Source organism: Lissotriton vulgaris, chromosome 2_2 (genome assembly GCF_964263255.1).
Source record: "Lissotriton vulgaris chromosome 2_2, aLisVul1.2, whole genome shotgun sequence".
In the NCBI taxonomy this organism is placed as follows: Eukaryota; Metazoa; Chordata; class Amphibia; order Caudata; family Salamandridae; genus Lissotriton; species Lissotriton vulgaris.
The window spans coordinates 221024838-221037061 of NC_141688.1; the positions used below are offsets into that span (position 1 = coordinate 221024838).

Genomic DNA, 12224 nt, shown 5'->3' on the forward strand with positions numbered 1-12224 from the left:
ATTTTTCAAGGGCAGAAGGGGGACAAAAGGAGGATGGGAGGAAATAAGCAACACAGATAATAGAAGGGTGGGGGTGGGAAAGAATAAGCAACACAGGCAATTTTATTTTTCAAACAATTATTTTATAAACCAGCAAGTAATATGTTTCCTGATGGAATGGAAGAGCTTTAAAATTGCACAGTATGAAGCCTCCGGTTCTGCCATAGAATAAAATATTTTATACAATTTTTAAACAAGCATTTTCAATTCTATTAGGGCACAAGGGTGAGGTTTAGCCCATCTGGTTGAATATTGTTTTTATTTAAAGTTACATAAATGCATATTTGCTTAGACTAGGTGTGACGTGGCTTCTATTCAATTAAAGAAAGAAAGAAAGAAAGAAAGAAAATGCAGAATCCTTGCCTCCATGCAGAGCTGTCAAGTTTCTCGGGTTCATGAGTGATGTGGTGGCCCAGGCCAGGTTTTTTTCTATGAAATCTGGGATTTATAGTCCTGTTGTAAAGTGGGATAAACACGACTACAAGTCCTGGGAAACTTCACAGGGCTGTCCCTCCCCTTAACATAATTGAGAAATATTGTTTACAAATGCTATACATTTTTCGATTATCTGTTGCTATTATCCCCTCTGCTTAAATGGATGGCTTTTCTGACTCTTGAACCTGACAGTAGTTATAAGGCCAAGCGTTTCTAGATTATAAACTCAAGAAGGTCCGAAATATTCAGAGCGCCTATTATCTTACAGCTTCTTCAGCAAATTGAATGAAATAAGTGGTTCGTAAATCACTATTACTGAATCATAGAACTTAGTCTGTAATTTAAAATGACATATTATTAAACTTTGAATTGAATTAAGGACATGCTTCGGAAATCACTATTACTGAATGATAAAAGCCTGTAATTTATAATGACGATTATATTTTTAGGCTTTCCGTTGATCGAGGAAACGATATGTAACGCATATACTTTTCCCTGTATAACTAAACATTTGTTGCCTTATACTATTTCAATGACACTTGTAACGTGGCTGGTGTTATGATTCTTTCTTTATAAAGTTCCTGTATTCGCAGTCAATCCAAGATGGCGGGCAGTTATTGCTCTGTGTGAGCCGCACTAGCTGCTTGTAGAAGCAGCAGTCCGCTTTTGATGTCTATGGCGGCGCCCAGCACCCCATGTGAGTCCATTGCAGGCACAGTCTCCACAGCCTCCTGCTGCTGAAGTACCGGACACCACGGGTCTGCAGCTGACAGGTGAGGGCTGTTCAGGCGCCGGTAACAAGTGAGGGGAACCCAGGATTGCCGACTTTTGGAAAAATGTCCACATGTTAATATTTAATCGCATTTGCCGGCCTGGGTTTAGAGCTAGCCCAGCAATTGAGCTTAAGTTTCAGGGGTGATAAAAGGTAAGGGGTGCCGGGGAACAGTGACTTGAGGGGGTAGGGCCACGGGGGTGGGAGGGAGTCCTCCTAGGCATAAATTGTGTGCATAAAAATGGTAAGTGGTGTAATTTACAGCCCCGTGTGAACGAAAATGGATAGTCGTGAATTTTACAAACGTATGTTCAGAAAGTGCTGGATAAAAGGCCACTGGGTTTCCAGGGGATTCTGAAAATGAACCTAAGAAATAATGTAGTAGTTGTTGCACCATAGCGGCCCATTGTTATTTCCTATTAAAGAGTTCCAGAAGACTTGGATATATTAGAGATGATACGTTTATTCTTCTTAGGTGTTTAGACAGAAACAGGGAAGATGTAAGGTTGAAACCTTAGATATAACACCCATCTATGTGACAGCCATCAAACAATTGAATCTTTCTGAACCACTGGCTAGATGGAGTAGTTCACCGGTGTAAAATCGGCAGTCTTGATTCTGGATGCAGAAAGCCAGAAAATGGGAACTTTTTGTAACTAAGCTACGGCTCTGGGATGGTGTGAATAAGTATTTTGCAGCATGACAGTTCAAGGCACCTCGCAAACTATTATGCCTCTAATGTTAGTCATTAGGAGCACTAAATGAGAAAATGGGTAAGTGTTTGCTATTGACATGCCAATATATTGTAGAAGGCCTTACATGTTTCCTCTATTACCCTGGAGTAAAGCTGCTCCTATTTGAGTCTCAACAGTTAGGGGCAGATTTACAAGCCCCTTGCTCCTCTTTTACGTCGCAGTTGCGTCACTTTTGTGATGCAGCGGCGCAAAGCCAGCGCCATGGTGCGGGGTATTTACGTGACGCATCTGGGAGATGCGTCACGTTGCAAAGCCCTGCACCACATGTAGGTGTTCCGGCGCAGAGGGGGGACGGGGCATTCCGATGCAGGAACGCCTCCTAAAAGTGGCTGAGTGAAATCTACAAGAATTCACTCAGTTACTTTTAAGGCCATGCTACATCAATACCCTGCGCCTGCTTGAAGCAGTCAAAAAGATTGACGCAGCATTTTCAGGCTAGGGCACCCCCGAGCCTTGCTGGAGCAGCGTCGTGCTTGCGACCCAACTCCAGCAATGCGCCGCATTGTAAATGTGGTGCATCCATGGTGGCGTGCCGTGACTCACAATAACAGGCGTATCCCTGCCGATCTGCAGTGATGCGCCAGTTAATGTAAATCTGCCCCATACTTTTTAGCCCGATAACTATATCTGGACTGGAGGCTGTATAACAGGGTGTTAAAATAGGTCTCCAACCTTTTATGTAATAAGAGCTAGTGTTGTTCAATGAAAATTATCCCGAGCTACTGTTAATGTTGTGATAGTCTAATCAAGACTGTAAGCAGTTTATATATTTATTTCAAAAGTAGAGTATCAAAAGCAGTGTATACGCACCGGGGATGCCCCAAAAAATGGTCCAGGAAATAGAATGAATTCCGAGGGAACATTTGTGAACCGCCAGATACATTCTCTACCCCTGAAGACAGCCCATGATATTCAGCGAGACCCACTGTCACATTTGCACCGATCATGCATGGAAGGGAGGGAGGGGTGTTTTATTGGAATGTTGTCTGAGGCGTGCCTAGAATGTACTGATAACTTTTGATCTATATACATCAAAGTGTGTACAACATCGACTCATTACTAATGGAGATGATTGTTGTTTGATAATGTTCGTAAACTCCGGACACTGAAATGAAAAATAAAAAAAAGTTTTTCCAAAGAAAAAATAGAGTTTCACATCAGTGCGTTAGCTAGAGTTGCAAGCAGTAAAGTAACAAGCATTTACAATGCAATAGGTCTCGCAGCATTAAAGTTTGAGTTATTGGCATTGTGTATGACAATGCGTTGCATAATTTTTTTTAGCAAACTTTGAATTAGTGAGATTGTGTGCAAGAGTATGCTGTTGCTCACATCTGTTATTATTCACACAGCTCTGATGATGCACCTCACGCACGGGGCTGACACAGTTATTATTCACACAGCTCTGATTTTTTTGGTTTGTATATATTTTATTAGTTTTTCCAACCGTTAGAAACAACTTACATTTATACTTGTTGTAAATACGAGATAAGCAGTCAGGTTGTTCCACAGTATAGTTACATTGCAGAGTCACATTAAATCAAATCTCACATCTCACTTTGTATCTCAGCGTAAGTGACGGAGCGCCACCTAAGGTGGTATACGGTGCATATCATATGATGATGCTCTGCGGTGCCATCTGCACGGTCTTGAGTGTGGGGATGAGAGGTGGCGCGGGGCGGCATGGTCGCGAACCGACGCCTCCATCTCCAGCCCTCCCCATCCGTCTGCATGTGGCTCGCTATCTAGTGTATTAATTGTGCAGGGTTATCAACTGTCGAGCAGTCTGCAACAATTAGTTCAATCTATACCAGTTTGTAGCGAGTCTGTGCATGCTGGGGACGCCAGTGTGTCTCAACAAAGGGTACTTTTGGAAAGGCCGCTTGGGACCAAGTGTAGAGGCGAATAGAAGAAAATATCTGCTTGAACTGTGCTGTGAATCTTTTGACTACTGAACTAAGAGGAGGATATTAAGAAATGAATGTGTCATGTTGAATGTCAATGTATGGCTGTGGAGATCTGTCTTTGAGTCCTCTGCTGGATCGTTGTACGGTGGGGTTCTGCTGGGTGTGGGTGTTTCTAAGGAGGGGGAGGAGAGGGACCATCAGCGGTCGGTTTAATCGGGATGTCAGGGTCAGGAGCATGAGGGTGTTATGTAGTGATTGTTATGCAGCATCATGTGAGTGCCCTCTGTGATGATTGACATCTCTTCACGTATCGGATTCAGGTCGCGTGTGTGCCATTTTGGGTATATGTGTCACTGTTGTGTGTTATGTATATGGCCGGCTCCGGGAAGGCTGTTTTAACGTTATGCCCTGGTCTAGACTTGCCCGTTGGAAGGATAGCAAGGTGTCATCCCAGAGTTGTACTATGGGGAATTTCCTCATGCCTGCCGTCTCCTCTCGGTGGAGAGTAGCACTTTCCGCCTCTACCCAGTTGGTGAATGATGCGTACCAGTGCTTAGCATGAGGGGGTTCAGTCCGTTTCCAGCGTTTGGTGAGCAGGCGCTTGGCTGTGACAGTTCCCAGATCCCAGAATCTAGCCGGTACCTTATTCAGTTTGGTCCTCTTATAAAGCCCCTGCAGGCAAGTCTCCCATGTGTGTGGGATCTCTTCACCTGTGCCAAGCGTTAGTAGAGTTGTGACCGTAGTCCAGTATGTCTGTATAGAAGGACACGTCCAGAGCATATGAAAGTCCGCTCCGGCCAGTAGGCATCTCGGACACTCAGCAGTGGTAATCGAGCAATATCTGTTTATCTTGTCTGGCGACAAGTATGCTCTATGTAAGATATAGAACTGTATAGTTTTAAAGCGGGCGTTGCGTGGAATGTTAACGGCTAGCACCATTTTCCATTCTTTGTCCGTCCATTCCCGTCCTCTGTCTGTCGCCCACTTTTCTCAGAGCTGTTGGGTAGAGTGTTGTGTGTGGGTCAATAGGGCTTGTGCTAGCCAGTGAATTATATGTGAGCCATTGCCCATGACATGAAGGTATTGCATGAAAAGATGCATTGGTGGTTCCTCAGATATGTTGCCCCATGAGTCCGAGAGCTTGCGTATTATGGACGCGTGGAGGAGGAATTGTCCGGCTGGTAGATCAGTGTCCCTGGCCAGCTCTGCAAAGGAGCGCAGGACGCCGTCTGCGTACAAATCCCCTACTGTCTCCACCCCCGCTTCCACCCAGCTCTTGAGCGCTATCTCCGTCACAGGGCCACCTCCACCGGGGGTGCCCAGCAGGGGGAGCACCTGGGCGTACGGTCGTGCCTCTCGGGTCAGTCTCAGGCTGCGCAGGAAGCACCTCCGTGTCACCGCCACGTGTAATTGCGACAGTCAGGGGACTCTGGTCAAGGGGTGGAACAGCGTGCATATTTGCACGTGGGTACCGAAATGTGGTGGGGTACAAGGCGAGTCTTCCGTTATTTAGGCTAATTTGACATTCCTGCGTGTCTGGGCTAAACGGATATGCGCCTGATTTGGCCCAGTTGACCTTCAGTCCTGACATGGCTTCGAAGGTGCTAAATATTGTCGACAAGGACTGGGGAACACATGTCAGGTCTCTTATGTATAAGAGCAGGTCATCCGCGTACAGGGAGACCACATGTGTGCCATCTGCCAGTGGGATACCCCAGTCCGCTCCTCGCACCCTCAATAGCGCTGCTAGTGGTTTTATGGCCATAGAAAAGAGCAGCGGTGACAGGGGGCAGCCCTGTCTGGTCCCCCGGCACACTCTGACAGTGTCAGATAACAGCCGTCCCGTACGCACACGCACAGTGGGTCGCCGGTACAGTAACCCGACCATCTCAATATAGTCTGCTCCTAGTTCATATTTGTCCAGTATTGCTCTGAGGTAGGACCACTCTACGGAGTCAAATGCTTTTTCGAGGTCCAACACTAGGTGGCATATGTCTGCACTCTGAACAGTCTGCGTATATTGGAAGAGGTGCTGCGTGCGGGCATGAAGCCGTTTTGGTCCTGATGGACAAGGGTGGGAACCAGGGGAGCCAGCAGCTGGGCAAGGGTCGCAGCAAGTATTTTGTAGTCTGTATTGAGTAGGGCTAGAGGGCGATAAGAGCCCAGCCGTGTGCCGTCTCTGTCAGGCTTCAGGATAGAGATAAGATTGGCCTCATTCAGCGTGAGGGGGAGGAAGGAGTCCTCCACCGCAGCTGTGTACATTTTGAGCGGTGCGGGGATCAGGACATCAGAGTATAAGCTTTATAAAATACGGCGGGCAGTCCATCCGGGCCGGGGCACTTGCCATTAGCTAGATTAAAGATTGCAGTGCGCAGTTCGTCAGGTGTGAGCGGCGCTCCGAGGTCGTCTTGTTGCACAGTGGTCAAGTGTGGTATCTGTATGTCTGAGAGATACTCCGAGATATGCGTCTCTGGTATTCACAGCTGAGAGCGGTACAATGTGCGGTAATGGTTCGTGAATGCTTCGTGGATTCTGCTCTGCGTGTATACCACTCCACCCTCATCAGGACATATTGCGGTGATAGGCGCTGCACGGTCTTCTGGTTTAATGAGCCAGGCCAGCAATCTTCCCGGTTTGTTGATGTGTGCGTACCGCGTGTGCTGCGTAGTTAATGTGGAGAAGTCGCTCTAGCAGTCTTGTGTGTTCTGCTCGCGCCGTGAGTAATGGTCCCTCATTTCCGTCATCTGCCTCCTGTTCCTGCCGGAGCAGGTCAGTTTCTATTTGTGCTAGGTCTTTCTCTAGCCGCGTCCGCATGTGTCCTTGTGTACCCAGGCGATTTCCCCTGATCACCACCTTGAAGGCATCGCATTCGATTTGTCGGCTGGACGCTGTGCCTGTATTTTCCTCAAAGTATTGTGTGGTCTGTGTGAGTAGGGAGTCCCGGAATGGCGCGTCCAGGAGCATAGCAGGCTGTAGCCTCCATGTAGGGATGGGTGGGTGTGGACGCTCCCATGTTATATCTAATATGTGTGGGTTGTGATCAGAGTGGGTGCGACCCACGTAGTGGGTGTTCGTGATGAAGGGTAGTAGTACAGCGGTAACCATGTATCTGTCTAGTCGTACATGTAGGGTGTGCGCCCCGAGTAATAAGAGTATGCCTTAGTGTTGGGGTTATGGGTGCGCCATGGGTCATGAAGGTCCCATTGCGTTACCCAATCAGCGAGCGCCCTCATGGCTGCCAGCGCTGGCGCGCCGGCTTGAGGCGGGGAGGAGCGGTATAGCGTCGCATCCAGTATGCAATTGTAGTCGCCCCCCAGTAGCCAAGGGGCGCCGTGCCTCGGCGCCAGTTTCTCTGACAGTTGCACAAGAAAACCTCCCTGATCTGTATTGTGGGAGTACAAGGACGCCAGAACTACTGGCTGCCCGTCCAGTCTACCCTGAATGATTACAAATCTGCCCTCTGGGTCAATATGTGAGTGCGCAACTGCTAATGGAGTCCCTGGACTCACCCACAACAAGGCTCCGCATGCGTATGAAGAGTATTCAGCGGCATACAGCTGTCCGCGCCATCTGCGGTGTAGCGCCTGCACCTCCCCTTTATTCAGATGTGTCTCCTATAGAAGAGCTATATGTACATGATGGCGTTTGTGGTAGGAGTAGATTTGGTATCTGCGTGACGGTGTTTGCATGCCTCTAATATTCCAAGTGCACAGTTTGATTGCATTCATCACATTAGTTTAGGTGTACCCAATTCCGTTGTCCCACCTCTCACCCAGCATGTGTCACCACTTCCAGACCCCCCGCATGATCCCTCGTGGCTGTGTGTAAGACAGTCTCGTTACCAATTGACAGATATCCTCATAAAAACCATAGGAACATAAATTCAAAACCATAACAGGCCGGGAACGTCCAAACCAATAGTCAATACCAAAAGGTCGGTTGCTCAACATGCCGCCGTCCAAACTCTCAATCGAGACTGATAACCTTACAGTTCTATGGGGTGCTGTATGTTAGGCACAGTTGCGTTAGAGCTACAATGTGCTTGATAGTGAAGGATTTCACCCTTCCCAGGCCTCAACAAATAGGCGTTCTTCAGCAGGCGTAATGCTGGGCCTCCCTGTCCCAGTTCGTCTCATATGTATTCAGACAAGGCAGGGCGTAACGTAGGAAGTCATATTATTTTCGAGCACCAGCTCTGATGTCAGCAGTCCAGGTGTAGTGGGCCGAGGCCACAGGGTGGACGCCAGTCACCCAGTATCGTGGCAGTGAGCAAAGACACCTGGGGTGGTACTCACTGCGTTTTTCCCGTCGCCTGCTTCCGATTCTTTAAAGGTTTCGTTTTGGTCGCCTCAGGGCCGCAGACCCGTGAGTGTCCGACTGTCTGTGCAGGTCGAGTATGTCCGGCCAGGTCCCCCTCGCTACGGGTCAGTGAGTACCTCAGGCGATCAGGTTTGCCGTTTGTGGTGTGACGTCCGGTTGGTCCACAGATTGCTGGGAGTCCGGAATACCATAGATCTCCTCATCATCACTCTGAAAAGTTTCTGGGCTGCTGTTTGGAGCATGGTTCGACGGTGGTTAGCTGCTGAACTCCGTGACCCTGCGCAGAGCGTCTTGCTGCTCCTGTAGTACCTGTTCCACAGGTGGGGAGTGTCCTGCCGCCCCCCGTGACGGGCGGGTTGTTGATGATCTGCGGCGCCGCAGGGGGCACCATGTACGCGTCGTTGTGGTGGATCCTTGCATTCGCCTGGGCGTTGAGTCCACGCCAGCATCCAGCCAGGCCTCAGTTTCCTCCGGACTGGTAAAGAAATGCGTTTTGTCTTGAGCTACCACTCTTAGCTTGGCGGGCAAAAGGAGAGAGTACTTGAGTCCTATTTGCCGCAGTCTCTTCTTCACATCAAGGAAGGAGTGTCTTTGGCTCTGTACTTGCACTGTGTAATCAGTAAATAGCATTATTTTGGCATTGTCTATCTGGATGTCGTCCAGTTTCCTGGATTCGCGCAAGATCGCGTCGCGGTCTCGGTAATTGAGGATTCGGAGAAATAATGGTCTGGGGTTGGAGCCTGCGGGGAGAGGTCTCGTTGGTACTTGGTGTGCGCGTTCCACCATGAAATACGGTGATAACGTGCCCTCTGGAAGCAGCGTGCGCAGCCAGTCCTCCACGTGTTGTGTGGGTTCTCTCCCTTCCCATCTTTACGCTACTCCAACAAGCCTGATGTTGTTTCGCTGTGCCTGCCCTTCTGCATCCTCAGCGCGGTCTTCTAAAAATTCCACTCTGTTCAGGAGGTCTCTGACGTGTTTATCCGTCTGGGCGACTTTGGGCTCGAGGTCAGCCACCGTTCCCTCCAGCGTGGTGCACAAGTTTTTTGTGGTCAGTTCTCAGGTGTGTAAGGTCTATTGCAACACTGTCTATTCTGGTTTCTAGTGAGGTACGAGTCTGTTGGAGCGATTCCTCCAGCCGTTCCATGGCGTCGAGTACTGTTTCCAGTTTTGTTGTCACTAGGTCGGCTTCCATCTGCTTTGGTGGATTGTCCGTTTTCCCCTTTAGTTGAGCACCAGCGGTGCCAGTGCGTGTCTTCACCCCTCCAGAAATGAGCAGAGCAGCAGGTGTGGGACGCCGCGGAGTTCGCTAGAATTGGCGGCGGCGGGAGTCGTCGTGGTGCTCTTCTCAGAGGTCGCGATGTTTGGTTTATGGCGGCTCTGGAGGGCTGCCGGGTCGTCAGTTTTCTGTACGCGCTCCTTTTATGAAACTGTCTGTCCTAGGCGGTAGCTCCTGTTATGTCCTTAGGTGCCTGGCCACTTATTCGTGCTTTTGGGCGTGTGCGCCAGCTAGTGGTCACCTCACAGTGCGTCCAGTCAGTGTGTGAGCCATCGGTGTGGCTCGGATAATCTCTGTCCACTCTGCTAGCGCCTGTAGCGTGTCCGCAGCTAGTCTCTGTGCGGCACTGCCCGTGTCTCAGGCTCTGGCGTCAGCGCCGATTCCCCAAGGTTGTCAGCTCTCGGCGCTAATCGTCCGCACAGTGGCAGGGCAGGCAGGGGATGTGAAAGCGGTTGTTCAATCTTAAATTCCGTTAGAATGAATCCATTGTTCATGGACAGTGTCAGGAGAAACGATTAAATGAGTGTCCATACTAGAGCATCAAAATGTAATTCTTTATTTTAAAAAAAATCAGCCCAACAAGCGCCTATATTTATCTACTCCCAGTTACTGTTGTAGTCTGTTATCATACAATTTGTACAGTTTGGTTGTACAACCGGTAGTTGTGTTCTTTACATCATGTACTCATTTAGTGTTAATGCTGTTTCTTAACATCTTTGTTCATTCTGTTTGTGGCATCAGTGCATTCTGTCTTCTCTTTGGGCATGTAAGATTTTTGTTATTAACTTGAAATACGATGATATATTTGATGTATATCTTCTTATAGTGTTGAATTTCACAATAGTTGCCTTTAGTCAGTATGTTTAGCAACATTTATTAAAGCTCCTCATCACACGCGACGTGTTTCACTGTCTTCCAGTGCTTACTCTCCTTTATTAGTTTATCTTCTGTTACACAACTATTTTGTTCTGTTTGTAAGAACTTGCTGCCTAGTTGTAACTATCCTTTCCTGTAACTGTATTTAAATGGCACCCTGGTTTAGATTACTGCTTTTGAACAGATGTGTTAATTGATTATACACTTGCGTCTAAGCATTTAAAGAAATCATCACAGCTTGTTTTATTTTGTGTGTAGTCTGTCTCTTGTTTACTGAAAACAACACAGTTGCTACTTATATTTTCATAGTGTACACAGACGCTTTATCCAGTACATTTTCTCTGTTGTGAGAACTTGGATCTATCGCCACCACCCGTGAATTCTGGAGTTACTTCCAGGACTTGAAAACTGTTTGAAGATATGAGAATTATTCTCAAAATGTTTTGTGAAATTCGATTGTAGAGTATATGTTTTAATGGTGCTCTTGTGCTAGGATAGTCAACAGGGGCACTGTAGATAGTAAAGGAAAAAGTTAGTATCATAAGTTGGACTATGATTAATATTTAGTTTTTAACTAGTTTGTAGATTTGCAGCTTTACCTCCCTTGATATTCTTCTTATTATTATAATGTCCACAGTTAAGAAATTAAAAGTCCCTCTTTCTTTATTGCCAGTTTTTTTTATTTTTTTATTGTAACTCTATCACTAAATCTGTGACATGAATGAATGAAAGAAGGTATTTATAGAGCGCGGCGTTCTCTCCACAGTGTATCTTGCGCTGGCATGTGAGGTGTGTGGTGTGAGAGCACCATGTGGGCACAGCAAGGAAGGAAGCTCATATGAGGCAGAGTACCAATTTGTCCATTACGGAAAACATCCATGTTTTTAGAAGCTTCCTGAAAAGAGGTTCTGAATGTGTCGATCTCAACTCAAGTGCCAGCGTATTCCATGCCTTGGTTCCTTGTACCGCAATTGATTTACCCACTTTTGTTTTCAGGCAATAGCTTGGGGCTGCTAAGAGATTGACTGAGGTTGACCGTAGCAGACGTTGCGTAATATAAGGATGTATTCTTCGCCTTAGATAGGCCGGCCCTTTAGCCTTTAGGGCTTTAAACATAATTACTAGGACTTTAAATAGGATCCTTTTGTGTATCGGCAACCAATGCAGTGGTTTGAGTGCTGCCTCTGATGAAGATCCTCTCGGAAGATGAAGTACCAATCTAGCTATAGCGTTCTGGGCCACCTGTAGCTTTTTCAGAACAGCTTTGTTTGTCCCTGCATAGAGGCTGTTGCAGTAGTCCAAACGAGACAAGACCAATGCAACGGCCACTGTCTTCCTTGCATTCAGTGGGAGGAGATCTAAAAACTCTCAGTATTTTTATAGTGTGACGCACATACCAGCCACTGCAAGTACTTAGTTGTGAAAGGATAAGGTTGGATCAAACTTAATTCCTAGGTTACGTGTTGTAACTGCCGTGTTTGGTGGTGGGACTGTGTTGGCCGGACACCACTGACTGGGTGTGAAGGGATTGACTCCTCCCGAACAGCATGATTTCCGTTTTCTGACTGTTACACTTCACATGATTAAGTTCCATCCAGATTTAACTGCCGTTAGGCAGTGGTGGAATTTCTGTTCAGCGGTAGTGGGATTTTTATTTGATGAAGAATGATCTGGGTGTCGTCTGCATATGTAATAGCTTCTATGTCAAAGGAATCAATTAGAGTAAGCAATGGGGTCATATATAAATTAAACAATGTCGAGCTCAAAGATGAGCCCTGCGGTACACCTGCTGATAGCTGCTTTTCTGAGGATTTGCGGCCGCCAAGGGTCATAATGTTCCGCCTGTT

The 12224-nt window shown here is 47.3% G+C and overlaps 1 protein-coding gene across 2 annotated transcripts in view; it reads left to right on the forward strand.

Moving 5' to 3' along the window:
• The first annotated feature begins 1142 nt into the window (after nt 1-1142).
• Nucleotides 1143-12224, forward strand: part of NAT10 (N-acetyltransferase 10) — a 204502-nt gene continuing 193420 nt past the window's right edge. The window contains exon 1 of one of the 2 annotated variants that reach the window (XM_086959584.1): nt 1143-1247. The gene's annotated coding sequence lies outside the window, so the exon portion shown is untranslated. Of the gene's footprint in view, nt 1276-12224 lie in introns of both variants that reach the window. The other variant, XM_086959585.1, reaches the window with a different exon arrangement.